A 22,078-nucleotide genomic window follows, 5' to 3' on the forward strand; every position below is an offset into this window, starting at 1 on the left:
CATTAGTCCATTGTCCATGTCATAAATGGGGCTCTTATGCCCAAGAACTTCAACCTTCATTAAATGCTATCCCATCAATACCAGCAACTGATACGTTTTGAATGATCACCTCAATGTCAAAACTAGTACAGCCAAGAAGACACTTCTACTAGGAGGTTAATGAACAACAAAAAAAGGCAGATAGAAGCAACCTGATTTAGGAGACAAAGCAGAATCTTTGGAATCAGTTAAACCTGAATTTCTATCTGGGCTTATTAGTTTAACTACATGACATTTAAGATTTCTAAGTGCCAATTTCACCCTTTGTAGGAGGATGGAAAGGACACTACTTCACAGTGTTATGATGAGGGGTAAAAAAAAATTATAATGTAAAGGATTTAGTCCTATATTCAGTGAATAACACGTGCTTAATATACATTAGAGCCCTTTCCCTCTACCCCCACTTCCTGGATGCCAAAGTTCAGAGAATAAGAAGATAAGACTTTGAGTAGGAGATGGATGATGAGAAGAGAGAATGTTCTTGGAGACAAGAATAATACAAGTAAAGAACTAAAGATTGCAGGGCAGGGGGGTGATATTGGCATTTGCTGAAAAGGGCAAGGACTTTGTGAGGGGAAGTGAAGAAAGCAAGGTTGCATGTGTTTTACCATAGACTACTGGATCCCTAATGGACTTGCTTCTATGACCTCTCCAGCTTCTTCTTGTATCAAACACTTCTTATCTCTGAATTTTACCTACAGTGGCCCTCTCTTAGTCCCTTGAATATTTTATTCTTCTTCCTACACCTCTTGAGGCCTTTGCATATGCTATTGCCTCTGGCTGGAATGTTTCCTCCATCTCTATACCTTTTACTGTTCATTCCTATTCATCCATTATATGTTAACTCAAATGTCAGGCAAGCTTTCCCTGAAACCCTCACCCAAGTTTGACCTGTTACATGCATGCACTGAAAATTACTTGTAATTGTGTTTTCTATCAATAATTAGGGTTTGAAATTTTACATTGCTTGTGTGGTTGTTGGTTTAATGCCTATATACTCCAGTTAGTCCTGTTTTGCTCATTGTTGTATTCCAAAACCTAGGGCATAAAAGGCCTTCAATAAATACTTTTTGAATGGATGAAGGAATGAGTACATGTCTTCTGGGGGATCAAAAGTCAATCTTGTCATTCAAAGATCTCCCTATTAGGCCCTCTGGAGAAGCAATGACAAATTAGTGTGGACCACCCACTAATGTTCCAAAACGCCAGCCTAGAGGCTGTGCCCATTGCAATGTTCTTTCTAGGCTAAGGGTTTTAGATACCTCCTTAGTGTTCCTTTTTATATCATCTGGCTGTGTGTTATATGTGAAACCAGCCTCAAGAACTAGAAGGGGATTTAGGTTCCTTTCCCAAATGTTATTCCCTAAGTGCTTTATATGAAGGAATCAAAACCTCTGCTAAAATGCTTGCTTCTTTAAGCAAGGGCTCTCTCTGCTGACCTAAGTCAATAAGAATGGCAATGTGCAGGTAAAGTCAGAAGCGCCTACTTCAACCCTTTTGCTGTTTTCCAACTTGTAAAGAATTGGCTTGGAATCTTATTCTATTGATCCCACAGGGAAGTCCTAGGACCAGTTTACAGAATTGCAGACAGTTATAATTCACATATAAAATTTATCAGAATTGTTCCAAGATTGACTGGGTGGCACTGGAAGGCAATGAGTTCTCTGTCATTGGAGGTATTCAAGAGGAGACTAGATAACCTCTCGGTAAAATCATTGCACATCAGATGGGAAAGAAAAGTGAAAAACTCTGAGGTTCTTTCCAACACTAACATTAGGAGATTCTGAAATGTGTGTTCTTTCAGCTGTCCCTCTAGTCATGGAGGATAGGTTTAAAATGACTCATAGCTTCTCTTCCCTGGATTCCTTTGACCCCAAGAATCTTCTGGCCGTGGTTGGGGTTTACAGTCTATGGCCAGGGAACATAACTGAGTTAAGACCCTTATAGAGATTGAACCCATAATGAGGCTTGGTTCTCATGAGCTCTGCTGTCCTCTAACCACCCCTCCCCAAGTTCACAAGCACAATATGCAGCAGTGAAATTAACTTGAGAGAAAGTTTCACACCATGTAAAATGATGTAATCCAATGATATCTATTTCAGCATTACAGTGTGCTCCATCGAAAAATGAAATTTTCATGGGTGATAAAAATTAAAATGATGGTTTTGAAGTATTTTGAGTGATAAATTTTCTATCAAAGAGGAAATGTTATGCAAAAAGATTTGCAGCTTCAACCATGTGGAGACATAAATATCACATATTAATAGATTTGACCTAGTTGCAATCGTAGTCAGCTTCATTCTCATCTTATTTCCCTCACATGTTTATGCTGTATGTGGGTAGCTTACTCAGAAAGTCCATGGGATACTGTGGCTATGTAAAAAGAATGAGAAGTAGACAGTTAGCATGATTAAAAAACAATACTGAAAATAAAGTGGGCTTGAAAAAATCTTTTAGTATTACTGACTTAAAATTATTAGGGCTCAGAAATTATTGGTCCTAATTACTTCTCTGTCTCCAATTTAAAAATCATATATTCTATTATCCCACTACATAGATTTTCAATTTTGCTTCATTATGGCAAATATGATACAGCTTCTGTTCAGCTACCTGTTGAATTTCCTATCATCCTCCCCTTTACTAAGGAAGAGCAATAATAAATCGGCTTAGCAAATCACTTTGAACTTTAGAGTTACAAAGGAACTTAGAAACTAATTCAGAAATTCTTAATTTTCTGGGGTTACATAAACATCTGAGAATCTGATTAAAGCCACATACTCTTTATTTAAAATATTGCACATGTATTTACACAAGCACATGCAAAATTTTTCATACAGGTTCCTGGAGCTCAGAGACGCCCCTAATGCCCAATCATAATAAGAATCTGTATTCTAATGAAGCTTTTTCCTGAAACAAAGAAACTAAGGGTAGGGACCTATCTAAATTGATCTTTCCAAAGATATTGCTCCAGTTTCAATCTGATTAAAAAATAGAAAACTTAAAAAAGAAATGGAAGATGTCACCTGATGAAAAAGCACAATGAATAAACTTTGAAAGTCAGCAGCGATTATAAAATGTAGTATTTGCATATGTGTTTTCTAAATGGAATATTATTTTAAGTGATATGGCGGGAAAAACAAAGATCATATCACCTGCTAAATTTATAATACATTCTTTTATTTCACACTGTCATGTATATTTTAACAAAAAAGTCCACATTTGTCTTCCTGTTAGTTTTTTTGGAAATTGCACATATCAGTTTAATTATATTTTCTTCCCACTCTAAGGAAGGCCTACAAAAATTCTATTTGTATGGTTACCTGCTTGTCTGTTTCTTTGCTCGAGGAAATAAATTTAGTGTTGACCTACTAGTACATGAAAAGTTTGTCTTGAGCCTTGCTGTTAAGTTTCTTAAGGTGCAAAATGAAGATTTATACATTGTTTAAACCATGGTTGTTTCTCTGTGTTTGGAATGATTTCCCTGGGGTACCCTTTTATTAGGGTCAGCCTATGAATGTTACCTGCAGTGGCTGCTGTAGAATAATGTAGTTAGAGACCAAACTCTTACAGTAAATATATCATTTGTAATTCTATCAAATCGCAGTTAACCCAGAGAGTCATGTGAAGGTCAGGACCACATGCTCATACCAGGAATCAAATACAGCATCCCCTACTGGCTTCTATAAATCCTCTCTTTCCTTGAGTATAATGGAATCCATTGAACTATGATACGTTCTATAAACCTTAAAGCAAACATCATCCTAAAGGCTAAGCACAGATACTAGTGAGAATATGGGTACTAACAGATTGATTGCCATGGAAACTAAGAAAGCCCTAATTTAAGCAGAAACCATTGCTGTATGTTTATTTATTTATATTGATCAGTCTTCTATACTAAGAGTTTAGGGGCTTCTAAAAATAACATGTTTGTAATATTTAAAACTACTTGTGTTTTTCTGAATATAGGGAACTAAATTTTCCTTGCCACTTCCTTCTTTTTTTTTTTCAATGAAATAGTGGGCTTCAGGACTAGGAAATTCTTGAGGCTGGGCTTGAAATTTTTATTTTGTGATTGTCAGAAGTTGCAAAAATGATTAGAATTCCAATCTCCACCTACAGGATAACATACTTTTATAGCTTAAAGTTATTATGGAACCAGTTCAATACAGAGATTATTTGACTACGCTATTCACTTTTCTCCAGGAAGAAGATATAACAAGGTGAGAGGTGGTTTTATTTTCTTTCATTTGAACAAAAGGCTGATTTGGTCCTCAAAAGAATGAGCAAGAATGGAATCAGCTGACTAAGAAAAAGGACTAAATTTTCCATTTTGCAAGAGAAAAGAGATAAATCTAGAATTTTTGTTTCCTGGATATTGACGACTCTTGCTCTTGGTAGGCCTGACATAATCAACACAGGACAGGGATGGCAGAAAAGCAAACAATCATACGTACAGCCTGGTCAGCACATCGCACTGCAGTCTTTGTCAATGGCCTGGCAAGTACTGCAGGCAAGTTTGAGTCACAGCACAGGCAGCCTGTCCTCAAAAGATATACAGGATCACACTTTAGTCACCTCTTTCCTTCCTTAGGTAGGATGGTGTGATGATCATGTACACACACTTTAGAGTCATGCTGCCTTGGGTTTACAAAACTGGCTTCCTGGTTGTGTGATCTTGAGCAAGTTACATTACTTTTCTGTGCCTAAATTTCTAAATCTGAAAAATGGTGATGCTAATCACCGAAATGTACCTAAGGTTGTTGTGAGGATTAAGTGAATTAATGAATATATAAAGCACTTAAAACAGCATATTATGTTCAGTTAATGCCACATAAATATTAGCTATTATCACTGAATTTTGCCCAGTTCTCCAAGTGTCATTATACATGGCTTCATTCAAGAATATACCCTGAGGAGATAAACTTATTTTCCATTTCTCTTCTTCACTATATAGTTAAAGGAATGAAGGGAGTGAGACATTTTCCATTTCTCTTCTTCACTATATAGTTAAAGGAATGAAGGGAGTGAGACCTTGATAGTATCAATAGGAATCTCAGCTTTTACACAAGTGACCCCTTATTCCAATGACAAGAACTCTGCCCTTCTCTCCCTCTTCCTTCCCTGCCCATACTCCAAGCATGCTACAGGCTTCACTATTCATGAGCCAGTCCTCTCCCTCTGGAATAAAATGAAAATGAAAATGAAATGTTTCTCTTCTGAAATGCAATAATTCCTCAGAAACCAAATACATAAACTTTCCAATGCTTGAGTGTGAAAGAGTTTATGGTACAGATCATTTGTAGAGCAAATTCAGCAGGCCATTTGCCGGCTGGTCACCTGGGGAAATGATGAGTTACAGGGAACAATGGGCTGTGAAAGCCAAACTCCTTCTGCTGTTTCATGGGTCCATGGTAAGACCTGGTTGCCAGCCAAGGCATGGTTCTTAGATGTTACTACTGAGTATCCAAAAAAAATGGGCAAAGAGCTCTCAGAAAGTACCAATCTTGTTATATTTCTAGGAGCATTTGAGAGTCTCATATTGTGGCCAAGTAGTCCCCACTGGGCTCAGGGTTTAACACGTGGACTGTGAAGTTAGACAGAGCTAGGTGTGAATCCTGAATCCTGGGTCTGCAACTACTTGCTATCTAATCTTTGGCAAGTTATTTAATATACCTGTGCCTCAGTTTGCTAATCTGTAAAATAAGATAATAAAGCCAACCTTGGAAGATTATAGTGATATTCAAATGAAATTATAGAGCTTTGACCATTAACCCTTTGTTGCCTCAAAAATTGAGCATGTAAGCACACAGCACAACATCTGATTAGAGTAGGGGACCTGATATTTGGAATCTATTATTATCTCTACATTTTAGCTCTGGGTTATAACTTTTTCTCACTAAATCGTGTGGCCCTATGAACTGCAGTCTAGACTCTGCCAAGTGTACTGTTTAGAATGCCAACCCCAAAGTACACCTAGATTTTGTCCAGGAAGCTGTGGCTCATCGGTGTAACAAACTTGTCTTAGGAACATGAGTAAAATCTCAGCAGCAGCGCTACTCACTTCCACTTCAAGGTATACACCCTTATAGTAGATCACCCCCTCCCAGCCTTCAGTCTCCTCATTTATAAAATAAAGGGTAGAAGATCAACTCTAAGTGCTTTTTTCAGCTCTGATATTCTAAGTTCTTATTATTTCATATCTAGAAATATAAACATGCAGAAACACCATCTTTTAAAGAAAGGACAGAGACAAAGGCTGGGATGAGGGAGTTACTCAATAATTGGGTTAGTGAAGGTAGTGATGAGTTCAACCCTAAGAACAAAAAGTGATAGAGAAAAGAGCTATAAAACTCCCACAGGAACTTCTAAGTAGAGAGTAAAAAGGGGGGTCTGTGAGAATTAATGACCCAACAACGATCTGTTTTAGTGAAGACGAGATGATTGCTGGTGGTAGGATATTTACCTCTTTTCACTTCTCTTATTTAAAGACATGGCAGACTCCTGATAACTCAGAGCCAAGGGCCACTTCTGGCCTACTAAACACTCAATAATAGGGATCATGGACTAGGGAGATCTATCTGGCCAAGGCCAAGGACTTGCTACAGAAAAAAACAACGCTCCATGCACCAAGGCCAATTTGAATGCAAGCTTGCCCACCGTAGTTCTTGACATGAAGCAAAAAACAGATGTTTGAACAGAGTGGTATTTCTATTTGCAATCATACCACTGTGTGCTGTGATCTTATTAATTCTCACAAGCAAAGTACCTCTGTGAGGATAGCCACCTCCCTCCAGTGCGTGCAAGCAACCTTCAAGGAATACTCAAAATGGTAACATGGAGGCAGTAGGTGGCAGTCATCTACTTTCTAATTCAAGAAGCGTTCAAGGATTGGAAGCTGTCTTCTGCTCAAAGCAAAACCATGGTCCCAAATACTCCCTGAAAAACAAAGTACCTCTTTGAAGTTTGAAGAAAGGTATCAGATCTGCACCCCACCAAGAGTGGAGTAGAAAAGATGGTCTATCCATTAATGGGAGTCAATCTGCTATGGTAGGTAAAAGCGTGAGCTCTGGAGCCAGATTGTGGGTTTTCCTCCCCCACTCTGCCACTTATTAGCTGTGTGACCTTGGGCAAATTATTCAACCTCTCTGTACCTCAGTTACCTCATATGTAAAGTAGAGGTAGTAATAAAGCTTAGCTCATAGAATTGTTGAGAAAAATGAGTTAATATTTCTAAAGCAGTTATAACAGCACCTAGCAAAATAAGTGCTTTTTAATTGTTTATTAAATAAAATAAATAAGCATTATGTGTTTGACACCAGCTGAAGTATCTGAAGGTCAATAGTAATTTAGCTGCTTTTTTCCTTTATTAAAAATCTTCAGCCTACTTGCAGAGCACAAGTAGTTATAGCTAAAATCAGAAGAGAGGGTTTTAGATAGGCAAACATTACTTTGTTTTTGTTTTCAATGGAAGAGAAGGAATTTTATATATTTTTTATGTTTAATAGCTTTATTAATTTTTATTAATTTTTTCTATAGCTATTTTTTATTATATGATGGGTATAATCATGGTAAATTAAAGTATCAGATTGATCATGTCAATGATGAATATTTTCATTAAGATGGTGTTTGATTCAGAACACACATCCTATCAGCAAAACTTGCCATTAACTTTTTTCTTTTTTTAAATTGGAGTTGACATTTAATATTATTTTACATTAGTTTCAAGTGTACAGCATAGTGGGTAGACATTTATATAATTTACAAAGTGATCCTCTGATTAGTCTAGTATCCACTGGCGCTATACATAGTTATTACAATATTACTGTCTATATTCCTTATGCTGCATACTTTATATCCCTGTGACTACTTTGTAACTATCAATTTGTTCTTCTGAATCCCTTCACTTTTTTCACCGTGCACCCCAACCTCCCTCCCATCTGACAACCATCAAAATGTTCTCTGTATCCATGAATCTGTTTTCATTTTGTTTGTTCATTTATTTTATTCTTTAGATTCCACATAAAAGTGAAATCATATGGTACCTGTCCTCTGTCTGACTTATTTCACTTAGCATAATACCCTCTAGGTCCATCCATGTTATTGTAAAAGGTAAGATTTCATTTTTTTAATGGCTGAGTAATATTACATTGTGTGTATGTATATATATGTATGTGTGTATATATATGTATATATGTATATATATGTGTGTATATGTGTGTGTGTGTGCGCACGTGTGTATCACCTCTGTATTAGAGTAGGACAACCCAAAATATCTGATAGGCTCAAGCATAATATAGCTTTACTTCTCACTCATTTGAAACCCAAACTGTGTGTTCCTATTAGGTAGAGAGCTCTCTTCTAAGTGGTGACTCAGAGACCCAGGCTCCTTATCTCTTGTGGCTCCTTTACCTTCAATTCATGGCTTCCCAGATCACTATGCTTTTCTGCATTGGGCCAGTGAAAAGGAAAAATGGGGGGAAGAAAATGAACATGATCGGTATGGAAATGATACAAATTTCTTTATTCTTGTGCTATTGATGAGAACTAGTCACATGACCTCATCAAAATATAGTAAGGACTGGGACATGTAGTCCCTGGTTGTGTATACATATTGTGCATATGGGTTTATATGCATATATGTTATGAGTATGTTTATATGTATCAGTGCATTGCATTAGTATATGTATATGTGGATATCTATGGTATGTATCTGTATGTATATATGTGTGTGCATGTATGTATATGTCTGCATTGTGTATGTGCTTGTATATCTGTGATTTTATGTGGATGTGTGTATGCATATGAATTATGTTTCTATAGGTTTGTGTTGGTTTCTATAAGTACCTGTACATATTTACACATACTTTTCATGTGTACCTGTGTGTGTGTCTGTGTTTATGTGTATGTATAGGCATGGATGTTATACATGTACAAACATAAACACCTGAAACAACTTTTGTGAAACAAAATAACATTCAATGCAGTCATATTTTTCATCCAATCTTATTTTAGTAATGACGTACTCAGGTTATGACTACCTAAATGATTTTTATCATCTATTAATGGATTGAAACCACAGTGTGAAAAATACTGGTAGGAGATAATAACATAAATAATAAAAATAGCTAATATTTGTGAAGCATTAGTTAAGTGCCAAGCAGGTTACATACACTATTTCATTTAACAGTCATAGAATCCCATGAGGTAGGCATTATTATTAGTTCCATTTTATGGAAGAGAAGACAGCCATATAGGAGTTAATTAAGATGCCATATGCCAGCGCTAAAATTAACAAGTCGATTATGGTTTACAAAGCAGAGCCAAAATTTGAAGCCAGACAGTGTAGTTCTGATGCCCTAGCTTATAACCAATAGTCCATACTACCCTGCCACCTATTTGTAAAAAGGCCCCTCTAATCTCCTTGTTCATGGTTCCTGTTAAAAGTATATCCCTCTCCCACATCTCTGTGCATCATTTTCCCAGCTCCAGTGCTTGCTGTGGGGGCCATAACCAGCAGCCTCGCTAACTCTGGCTACAATTACTCAAGTGACTCTGGCACTGCTGACTGAGTTGATGGGTACAGATGTAGTGGAATCAGATGCAGCTGTAAGATGTAGTCATTATTCTCCAGCAGGTTTCACTATCATGATTTTTGCTATAATAATGTTCCCATGTCTTTGAGCCCCAGTCAATCACATGAAGTAGGAGAGACAGATCCCAGCCAATAAAGTGACTGAAATCTCCCTGGCATGTCTGATTATTCCACTATGGGCATAAATCCATGGCCTACGCCATCTTTCTGCATCATGTTTTGACATCTGCTACATGAAGATAATAATAACGGCAATCTTTATTAAGCCCTCCTTGCTGATTTCCTTTAGTTTCGCACTTGGCAATGGAACTCATCTTTACTCTTCATGCTTGGCAACTGGATTTTTCTTTTTTTTTTTTTGTTGTTCTTGTCCCTTTTTTCCCTGCAATTGATCTCTGCTTTCCATCTCCCTGTCTAGATCATAAGCAGATCAAGGCCCAACCCATCCATCTCATTTTCTGGATGTTCCCCAGCCCGTTAAAGAAGAGGTCAGTATGCAAATGACTCAACACAGCTGTGCCTCACTCACTCATATACCAAAATCCTATCTTGTGCCTGGCACTGTGCTAGGAACTATGGGTACAGAGACCCATAAAGACATAGCTCCTGCCATTAAACAGTTCAATGCAATTGTCACTGTAGGGCGTATCAGTAATTCAGTTTCATTTGGCTTGAATTTGAGATCTTCTTCCCCGCTCCCCCCCCATCATGAGAAGGAAAGAAAAATGTCCCCACTCGGCTTGATATCTCCCCACTAATACAAATTCCTTCTCTCTCAATACTATATTCCCACCCTTTATAAAGCTCCATTCTTCTGCTTATCTAGGGTGAGAGTCTAAAGGGACAGTTTAGCTTTACCTCTTAGCAAACATTACAAAGATGTTTTGGTAGCTCCTTGGTTGATCCCATGAGACCGTGAGGAGCAGCTGAAACATGGCTGTAAAGGGCAAGGATTCCAGAATCAGACCATTTGGATTCAACTCTTGGCCCCAGCACTCACTGTTTGTATGACTTCAAACAAGTTAGGCATCATCGCTGTATTTTGTTTGCCTTTTCTGTAAAATGAGAATGATAACAGTGCCTGATTCATGAGGTAGTGTTTAAATGAGTCAATCCATGTGAAAGCACTTAGAAACATGCCTGGCACATAGTAACTGATGAATACTTATAAGCTTTCATTTTTATTAATTTACTTGACACTCATTGCTCCAAGTTTTGAGCTGTGGCCAAGTTTCCAGGACTACTGGAAAAGTCCTATCATGCATCCTATAACATTCGCCTTATCTCATCTCATCAAGTGTGACTAGAGCTGAGTGAGAAAGGAGGAGAGTGAGAAGTCAGGAGAACACAGACAATGCAGGGCTTCATGGTAGATGGCAAAAACTATGTGTTTTATTCTGAATATAACCAAAAATGGTTAGAAACTTCTGAGCAAGAGTCACATGATGTCATTTACCTTAACAAAGTATTATGCAGGCTACTACTAGAGAAAGAATGGATTGTACAGGGTAAGAGCGATCACTTAGAGTGACCAGAAAGATTATAGTTAGGAGGCTAGGCTATAATCTAGGTTAGAGATTATCTACAAAAAATATTGAATACATAAATCACATTCTGAATATTTTTTAAGGTGGAGGCAACTGGATTTTCTAGTGAATGTGATATATATATATATATATATATATATATATATATACACATTTTTTCCTCTTTTGTGGGAATCAACAAAAGAAAAGAGGCACACATTAGACAAAAAAACATAATGGTGGCAGTTAATCGTCTGAGTGAAGAATTATGAACTTGTTTAGGCAAGGGGTTCTGAAGAAAACAGGCTTGGAGGAATACTCAGGCAGGGGTATGATCATATTCTATAATGATGATGGCTGTTATAATGATGACGATGATGATGGTAATGGATATAGTTTGTAGGTAGTGAAATAATGATCTGACAGTGGCTGGCTGGAAAAAGTTACCACTTATGTAAGAAGAGGAAAACTGAAGAATATGACAAATACTCAAACCCTCACCCAATCTTCAATTACCAGGAGTAAGATCAAACCTGGTTTCATTATTTCTTAACCCTTTTCCATTTGTCCCAAAATAACTCATAGATTACAGCCCTAACCTTATCCCCAAAGTTCGCCATGAAATATCTCACTTTTATTATTATTTTTGCATCACTCTAGTATATGAATAGTCTTTGGAAATAAATGACATCATTCTACTTATAACATTTTGGTGTTAGCAATTCAATTGCTGAAAATGTCAAATCCTAGAAAACATAGTTTTCCTACATGAGCTGCACTTTTTTTTTTTCTAAATGGGAAAAGGGTTAAGTATGGAGCCATAGAGCTGGTGAGTATTCTTAAAGTGTAGGAAACACAAAATTAACAGAAAATGCTTGTTTTTAAAGCTCTTTACACTTTCCTAGCATGTGCACTATTGTACTGCTGCCAGTTCAAGGATTTTAATACTTAGCTATTGCCTTTAGATATGAAAGTTTCATTCATCAGTCAAGGTTTAATCTCAGCTGTGAGCCAATACTAGAATGAGCATTATATAACAAGAATTACACTTTCAAAAGCACATGAGATCATGGTCCAAAGATTAAGGATGAAGATCCAGCGCTGGCTGTGCATTTGAGAGCCCTGGACAAGGCTAATTATGACCCAGTTTCACCTGGCTAAAAAGAGGGACATTTTGCTGAATTCAAGATTACAGGCATAGGAGAAGAGGGAAAACAAAGAGACCTACACTAGCTCTTTGGGTACCTTGAAATCTGTATTTTATCACAAGGTATATAGTGGACTTGAGGTCAGTGAATGGAGTGTGCTGAAGGGATTTGGGGCAATTCCCTTTGGAGGGGCCATGCTCAAGTTTACCAGCACACTGCATTCACCAAGATACCAGTAGAAGGCTAAAGTAGAAGAAAAACCTGCAGCAGTAGAAAATTGTAATTTTTAAACTGTGTAAAGCATGTTATATAATACTCATTTTAGTGTTGGCTCACAGCTAAAATTAAAGGATAACTAATGAATAAAACTTCTTTAGCTTTCTACTGATTCGTGCTCCATTGTCAAAAGTCTGTATTTCAGGAAACTACTCTTTGAAAAGATGGAAGAGTGGATTGATCCTTGAGGGTAAGGCATGTATTCTTAACACAGCCTAAAGAACTATCAAATTTTAGCAGCCTCAGCCTCTAAAATTGAAAGTGCCTTGCTCTGAAAAGATTGACCATTTCTTTTCTTCTGTGAGAAGATCCGCTACCTGGTCTATAATTTGGTCTGATGATGTAGGTGATTGAAAATTATAAGTTGCATGCAGGAAAGAGCACAAGTTTTTGAAGTGTAGCAATCTTGGCTCCAATTCTAGCTTACCAACTTAGTGGCTATGTGACCTTACCCTTTCTCATCCTGTTTTCTCATCTGTAAAATACCTACCTCACAGGATTGTTGCAAAGACTGCATGAGTTAATGCACGTAAAGTGTTTAGTGCATAATAATCATAAAAGTTAGCATTTATTGCGCACCAAATTTATTGATTTATTCATGCATACATTCATTCAAATATTTGAGTGCTACCTCAGGGCCAGATTCTGTTCTTGGTGCTGGTGATATAGCAGTGAATAACTTTTCATAATTACCTTATTTGCTTTAATTCTCAGAACAAGCCTGAGATAAGTACTTATTATTCCCATTTTCCAGAGAACAAAAGAGGCTTACAGAACTTAGATCACTTTAAATCAATTCAGAACTACGTCTACCCACATTTATGGACAACTGAATAGGTGTTGGTCACATAGCAAGTATGTAGCAGGCAGAGATTTCCACCAATCTCATCCTGATCTAACACTCATGTTCTTCCCATGGTACATGCTTTAGTAACTGCTATTTCACATTCTCTTCTCTATAGCAGCTCTGTATATTTGGAAATTGTCAGATGATTTATTTTAAAAAAATAAATATGAGGAAAAATAATAATGTAGATAGAGGCTTTATTCATCCCTCTGGCGACCAAATCAAAGTTATGATGGAAACAAAGAGCAGCAGCAAGGAAAACTTGCCTGGGATCTAGATGAACAAGCCATATAAAAAGGGAGAAATCCAAGAAATCATCCTGCAATGGCAGAAGGTAGTACAGGATGAGGATGCATGGCTGCCTGGTCTCCAGCAGCTGAGTGAGACCGAGGCAGTGGCAGCAGCAGACACCTCTTAAAGGGGCCACAACCATGAGCAGATTTTCACTGTGACGGACTTGCTCACCTGCTCGATCTGAGCACCAGTGCCGGATCAGCTGTGCACAGAAGGCACCAAAGTCTTACAGGGGAACAATGAGTTGTTGGAGTGAAGGCCGAGGTAAGACGCTCTGTACAGAAGTGCCGGCAGTATCCACTGTTCCCTGTTGAGCCCTCCCCCTTACCAGTGCACTGAACACAGTGCCACCATGTCTGCCATACCTGTGACATCATCAAACTGGATAACAGAGGTTGCTCCATCCAGAAGATCCCTGAAATTCCACTTCTCCCAACTCGTAGCCCCACCCAGTCCACATTCAGTCATGTCCTTGGTGATCAGGTGCTCCTTGCTGAGACTCACACTGGAGGCAGCTGGCCTCAGTTTCTGGCATGGTTTCCTGAGGTAACTATAAGCACAGCATCTGTGGGTTGCTTGCTGAACAGGTAGCCCCAGAGGGGCAGAAGCTTGGGCTAAATTTGGCCTGCAGCTGAACCTCTCTCAGGACTGTGCCACTGGACACCTACTTCATAGATCCACAGTAGTAAGACCGGGAGGACTTAGGACATAGAAACAGACATGGAAAGGCAGCCAAAATGGGAAGACAAAGAAGCAGAAACCACATGAGAAAACAGAAGAGAGATCCTGCAATAATGGAGTCAAGTAATCTAACAGATGCAGAATTAAAAATACTGGTTATAAAGATGCTCAATGAACTCTTAGGAAGTAAACTCAGTGAGAACTTCAACAAAGAGATAAAAAAAACATAACAATGGAAATTATAAAAGAGAACCAGTCTGAAATGAAGAACACATTATCCGAGATGAGAAGTATATTAAATGGAATCAACAAAGGAATAAACAAAGTGAATAAAGAAAAGGATCAAATGCCCTATGTACAGAATGGGAAAGCTAAAGATATGCAATCAGAATGGCAAGACATAAGATGCCAAGACTATACAAATAATTTAAGGAGCATATGGGACACTATTAAGGGTCCAAACATCCATTTGATTGGCTGAAGAAAATCAAGATGTCGAACAGCTGTTTGAAGAAGTAATGATAGAAAACTTTCCTAGTCTAGTGAAGGAAATGGACATAAATCTCCAGGAAACTCAGAGAATTCCAACAATCAGGGATCCAAAGAGGCCACACCAAGACACATCATAATTAGAATGGCAAAGGTCAAATAAAAAAAATAAAGAATATTAAAAGCAGCAAGAGAAAAACAGATAGTTACTTATAAGATAAAACCCATAAGACTGGCAACTGATTTCTCAAAATAAACTTTACAGAACAGAAGGGCTTGACAAAAATATTCAACAGGATAAAGACCCAGGATCTACAACCAAGAATAATTTATCTGGCAGAGCTATCATTTCGAGTTGAAGGCCAGATAAAGAGTTTCCCAGACAAAAATAAGCTAAAGAAATTATCAACACCAAGCTAGTATTATAGGAAATGTCGGAGGGACTTCTTTAAGAAGAAAAAACATGACTCAAAAACAGGAATAAAGATTACATCCATGTCACCCTGAACAAGCCCGATCCCCTCTGATTTCAGAAGCTAAGCAGGGTCGGGCCTGGTTACTACTTGAATGGGAGACCACCTAGGAAGACCAGGTGCTGTAGGCATAAAAAATAAAAAATAAGGGATTGTAAGCTGACAAGGTCCTTGCAATCTGTGAGGTCAACCAAGGGTTGCCTTGCCTAAAAAAAAAATGAGAATAAAGAATGGTAACAACTATGCTCCTATCAATAAGTACATCAAATGAAAAAGAAGTGCTCCAACTGAAAAATAGAGTAAATGAATGGAAAGGAAAACAAGACCCTTACATGTTCCCTATCAGAGACTCAGTTCAGATTAAAAGACACACACAGACTAAAAAGAAGAGGATGGAAAAATATATTGATTTGATGGACCTAGAAGTTATTTAAGTCAGAAAGAGAAAGATAAATACCAAATGATTTCACTTATATGTGGAATCTAAGGAATAAAAAGAACAAACTAATCAAAAACAGACTCACAAATATAGTGGTTAATTTAGTGATGAACAGAGGGGTGTGTGGATGGAGGGATGGAAGAATGGGGTAAAGGGTTAAACAAGTACAAATTAGTAGCTGAAGGATGGTCACAGGGATGGGGAGCATGGCATAGGGAATGCAGTTAACATTAATATGTTGGCTAAGTGGAGAGTCAAGGGAGGGAGGGAGCAATTGGGGGGGGGATCATTTTACTAGCTATATAGATGTCTAACCAATGTACTATATACTCGAAACTAATTAAAATAAATAATTCTTTAAAGTGCATACTTTAAATAAATCAACATTTTTCTATTAAAAAAGGCAGATGACATGAATAGATATTTCTCCAAAGGAGAAATACAGATGGCCAATAGACATATGAAAAGATGCTCAAGGTCACTAATCATCAGAGAAATGCAAATTAAAAACACAATGAGATATCACCTCATACCTGTCAGAATGGCTATCATCAATAAATCAAAGAACAACGAGTGTTGGCCAGGATGTGGAGAAAAGGGAACCTTCATACACTGCTGGTGGGACTACAAATTGGTACAGCCACTATGGCAAACAGTATGGAGAGTTCTCAAAAAAATTAAAAATGGGTCTACTTTTGACCCAGCAGTTTCACTTCTGGGTATTTATCCAAAGAAAACCAAAAAAAAATTGTAAAGATCTATGCATCCCTATGTTCATGACAACACAATTCACAAAAGCCAAGATATGGAAGCAACCTAAATGCTCATCAATGGATGACTGGATAAAGAAGTTATGGTTCATATATATACAATGGAATATTACTCAGCCATTAAAAAGAATTAAATAAAATCAGACAAAGATAAAGACCATATAATTTCACATACATGAGGAATCTAAGGAACAAAAAGGGCAAACAAATCAAAAACAAATTCACAAATATAGAGGACAATATTTGGGGGTAGCCAGAGGGGAGGGGGGTTTAGGAGACTGGGAGAATGGGGTAAAGGGTTAAAAAAATAATTAGTAGTTGATAGATGGTCATGGGGATGGGGAGCGTGGCATAGGGAATGCAGTCAGCAATAATGTAATGGCTAGGTGGAGAGCCAGAGGAGAGAAAGAGCAATCAGGGGGATTGTTTTATCAACTATATAAATGTCTAACCAATGTACCATATACTTGAAACTAATTTTTTTTTAAAAGGCATATGTTGAAGTCCTAACATATGGTACCTCACAATGGTACCACATTTGGAGACAGGGTCTTTACAGAAGTAATTAAGTTAAAATGAGGTCACTCGGGAGGGCCTTAATCCAATATGAGTAGTGTGCTTACAAGAAGAGGAAATTTAGACTCAGGCACATACAAAGGGAAGACAATTTAAAAGATAGAAGGAGAAGATAGTTTCCTACAGATCAAGTAGGGAGTCCTGGAACATATCCTTCTCTCATGGCTAAGGAATGGGCACTGAGGGAGGTGGGCATAATACTTGGCCATCTCAGCCTGCCTCTGGGCAAGTATCTCCAGAGATCCCTACCTGGTTAGCTGAGATTTTGGACCAGCCTGAATTGGAGTTCAATTTCTTCCTCTTCTCAATCTGATTTTTTCTGCAATCCTTTCATAAGCATTGACCCTAAAATCTGTTTCTATATATACTTCCACAGAAGTCTATCTGTGAGTGTGGAGAAACCATGTCCTTTGAGGAACAGTTGAAACATTAGGAAATTTTTCTGAAAGCTATTTCAAAATGACAGGAGAACTCTTTTTAAATATATCAAGGCTTGTTATAAGGTATCAGATACAGTGGTATCTACTATGCTTACCCTGTGTGGCTCCATGAGGCAAAACATGGCAGGCATAATGGGAGGGCATCACAGGCACAAAGATTTGGACAAATATAGAAAGATAACATTCTAACATTTTGAATTGTATACAAAATGAAATAGCTTGGACATGAAATCCTGCCCTAGAAAATGTGCAGTGGAAACTGAATGAGGCTTCACAGTGTGATGGTAGCCGTTTCCTGCATTTGTTGGAGGCAAATGACTTTGAGACTACTTGGAGACTCTCTCGGGTCAAGACATGGTTGTAAGCTTCTTTTGTCTTCTTTTTTTTGACATGTTAAAAAATTACAAAGGTAAAAAAAATTACAAAGGTAAATCACATCATCTATAAACTTAAAATAATACAGAAGGGTATAAAGTAAAATGTGGAAGTCTTCCATTTCCTCTACTCTCCCAATCTCACAGCCCAGAGCTAACCACTGAGGGTATTTGGCATATGACCCTCGAGACATCTATCTGATCACTTACCATGACCCAGGTACTGTGTTCTACTTTACATATGTTTTCTGTTTTGTCTCTCACCCTCAACAACCCTGTGAGGTAGATACTAGCATCCCTATTTTGCAGATGAGGACACTGAGGCTTACAGAATGGCACAAGTTTAGGACATGTGAAAATGATGGGTCTAGGAGTCAAAACCAGCTGTGTCTCTAACCAAGGATGGACTCTCAACCATGACATTCTATTGCCCAAGATGAAATGGGAAGAGGGGGGCAGAGATGAGCAAATATAACCATGACAATTATTTCTTAATGAAGGACCAACATTTCTGAACATTTTCAAATTGTAATGGCCATACCCAAATCACTATGAATCAAAAGATTGATCACATTCAAGTGGCTCATAAGGTTCTAGGAAGTCATTGGGAATTTCTGCCACCCTGACACTTGCTGATATATTTAATAACCAGCAACAGCAGCCTCTGGGGATCTATCATAGTTATTCTAGAACAGAGGATTTCAACTCCGGTTATACATTAGAATCATCTGGGGAACTTTGACAAAATATCTGGGCTGTGCCCCACCCCAGAAATTCTCAATTAATTGATTTATGAAAGGGTTAGGACACTGTTTTTTTTTTTTTACTAAGTCTCCCCCGATTAGTCTAATGTACAGCCAGGGGTGAGAACCACTGCTTTAAATCAATACCAAGGCCCTCAAATATGGAAGTCACACCTAAAATAAACCAATAACACTTGCTCTGGACAACCTTGGTTAAACAGGATTCATATAACAAATAATGCACCCACTATCTTCCTCCACTAGGGTTCCAGAACGCTCTGAGATACTTCTTTCCTAAGGGTGTATAAAGACTCCTTGCTGTCTCTTCCAGCAGCTGCATGCCCTGTGACCCTGTCCAGGAGGCTCAAAATCTGATATTAAGCCCAACCTGAGGGAAGCAGAATTTTAGAAAACATAGGTCAGCCCCTTTGGTCACTCAAGGATATTTACTCATTCAAATTCGCATACAAACTCACCCCGAGCCTATTTTATCAAGTCTTTGTTTATACCACTGTATCTCCAGCACCAAAACAATTTCAAATACATGGTTGGTCCATATTAAATATTTATTAAATGAATGAATACATGAATGACTGAATACAGAATAAACTTCTGTGGCCAACCCTCTGAGATTTTGGTCCTGGTCCCAGAGTATTAGCATCACTTGGGAACCTGTTAGCAATGACAATCTTCGAGCCCTAATCCAGACTAGAAAGTCAGGGAATGCAGTCCATTAATCTGGGCTTTGTCAAATCCTCCAGGAAATTAGTATGCACCCTAAAGTTTGAGACCACTGATAGAAAAAAGGTGCTGACTCTTTCGAAGATGACACAAAGCTCTTCGCTCTTCTGGTCACCCTCTGGTCCCAACTTCCCTTTCTGGCCCTGTTTCCCTTGACTTCCCTCCAGGCATTCAGGGCACCAGATACACTGAACATTCTCTCTCCAGAACACAGCATGTTGTTCCGATCAAACACTTACTTACTTTTTAAGAACCCATACATATCTCTTCTTTGGCATTTTCTTCCCGTTTTTCATTCTTCTATTCATTTAATCACTAATCCAGTCAGTCAATAAGCATGCATTAAGTCTACAGTTTTTGAGCACTGGGGATTTAAAGGTAAAGAAGCTGCTGTGTAATGGGAGATACTGAAATACAAATGAGACATTAAAACACAATGTGGTTAGTGATATAATAGAGGTAATCACAGGATCCTATGAGAGTTGAGCTGACTAATCCCGGACTGCCTGGTTTGTGAGGAGAATGGTAGTCTGGAAGTCTCACATCAACAGAGTCTTGAAGCACCATAATAAATAGTCCAGGATCCAGTGTACAGCATGGTGACTATAGTTAGTGATACTGTATTATATACTTGAAAGTTGCTAAGAGAGTAGATCTTCAAAGTTCTTACCCTCCTCCCTGGAAAAATGGCAACTATGTGAGCAATGAATGCATTAATTTGCCCTAGCATATTAATGATTTCACAATATACTTGTATATCAAATTATCACATTGCACAATGACATATTTCAATCATATCTCAATAAATCTGGGGGAGAGGGAAGAATAAAGATATATTCCGAAGGCAAAGCAAATTTTCCCAGACTTTCCTTAAATAATTTCAGTGGTTCCCTCGTATAATAAGCTCACCATTCCTTGTCATACCTTGGCCTACTGATTTCTATATACAATACTCAATCTGCCTGGTGAGCCATCTCCTCCTTGAGGCCCTGAGTCTGCCACTCCAACCACCTGCACTACTCTGGGATTCATCTCTAGTCTCTTGCTCCACCATCTTCCTAATATGACATTCTACTGTAGCCTATAGTTTTGAATACTAATGCACCTGTTTCCCTACTGGAAAAAGCTCTTGCAGACTCTCAGACAGACTGGACACCAAGCTAAAGTCTTATTTATGAGCACACTGCATTGCAACCTGGAATTTAATAGGAGAGCTCCAATCTGGAAATACACACACAAAAATAACTTTCATCTGCTGTTTAAAGCTAAATGGCCCATTTGGGATTAAATCTATGACGTTGGCCTCATCAGTGCTGGTTCTAGCCAACTGAATGCTGACTGGCCCAGTGTGGGTCTACTACAAATAATATCCTCACGGTACTTCTATATTAGTGATAAGACAGCCTTTTGTAAAATGGTGTCAAGAACTCATTAGTAGCCATGTTGTGTATAATTAACAAGGAATATGTACATTCACATCTCAAAGCCACTTGAAATCTGCCAGAAGGAAACATTTCAGAAACTGCTCCATGGGCACTCTTCAAGAGCAACTTGATCCAGCTGAGTAGAGGCCCTGGACACCTCAAGACTCCAGAAGGTCTATTTCCTGCTCATTTAATCTCTAGCTGTTTAATAGAAAGAATGTCTTATAATCATCAATACAATAAATTCTAACTTGAGAGCATCTTAGTTTTCCAATTTCAGGGAACTAAAGCTATTTCAGGAAGGAGTGATTTTTAAATATTCCTAGATTTAAACTATCTAAAAATAACCAGTGAATACAAATATGAAATTGGAAGTCAAATGTGATTTACCTTCTGTTGCTAAACAGGCCCAGAATTAGTGGCTTCCCTCTCCTCTGCCTTGCTGGAGTAGGCATTAGTCCCTGGAAATTCACTCGGCAAGCAAGCGGACTGGGAAATATCTACTTGTGTGATGACCAGAAGGCCCTGGAAGGAACCCATTTGCCCCCTGCCCCTAAGGAACCCCCAATTACCATACTCTTTTTAGCTTCATTCTTCTGAATCCCATTAAGCTTCTCAGCCTTCTAGAGCCCTCTATGAAATAAATATGAGAAACCCTGAAAGATGTTAAAGCATGAACCCTTATAGTTGTCACATGCCAGGGAGAAGGTAAATGAGCCTCCCAAGAGATTTTCTGGTACTGTATTCTGGGGAGGAGGGATGAAAAGAGAGGCAGGATACAGCCAAAGACATGACCATTGTGCTGGCTTGGGTACGGCTGAGCTAGAAATATGACTGGTCCTACTGGTGTTAGCCATTTACTGAGGGGACCCCTTTCTTTCAGCAGCCTTGGAGTCCAAATTTAGATTCTGAGAAATGCAAATTATAAGTATTAAACCCAAAGTTCTGGCCCTATGCCTACCCTATGGCTCCCCAGGTCAATCGGCTTGGTACAAATCCTCTGTGTGGTACCTCTGTGCCTGTCTCCAACAGCTGGGTTGTAAGGTCACAACTCTGAGCCATAAGGATTCTGCCAAATTCTGCCCTGATTCCAAGAAGGAAATGTACATCCGGAAAGGACTTAAAAGAGAGCAGCGAGATTTTGCTCATAAAATCAGGATCTATTTCTTCATGCTTGAAATCCCAAGCCTTTCTCTCCTTATTCGG

The 22,078-nt window shown here is 38.3% G+C and overlaps 1 pseudogene; it reads left to right on the forward strand.

The window, feature by feature from the left end:
* The first annotated feature begins 15,377 nt into the window (after positions 1-15,377).
* On the forward strand, positions 15,378-15,496 carry LOC118608572 (annotated as a pseudogene).
* Positions 15,497-22,078: the final 6,582 nt, after the last annotated feature.

Source organism: Rousettus aegyptiacus, unplaced genomic scaffold (assembly GCF_014176215.1).
Source record: "Rousettus aegyptiacus isolate mRouAeg1 unplaced genomic scaffold, mRouAeg1.p scaffold_m13_p_9, whole genome shotgun sequence".
Lineage (NCBI taxonomy): Eukaryota > Metazoa > Chordata > Mammalia > Chiroptera > Pteropodidae > Rousettus > Rousettus aegyptiacus.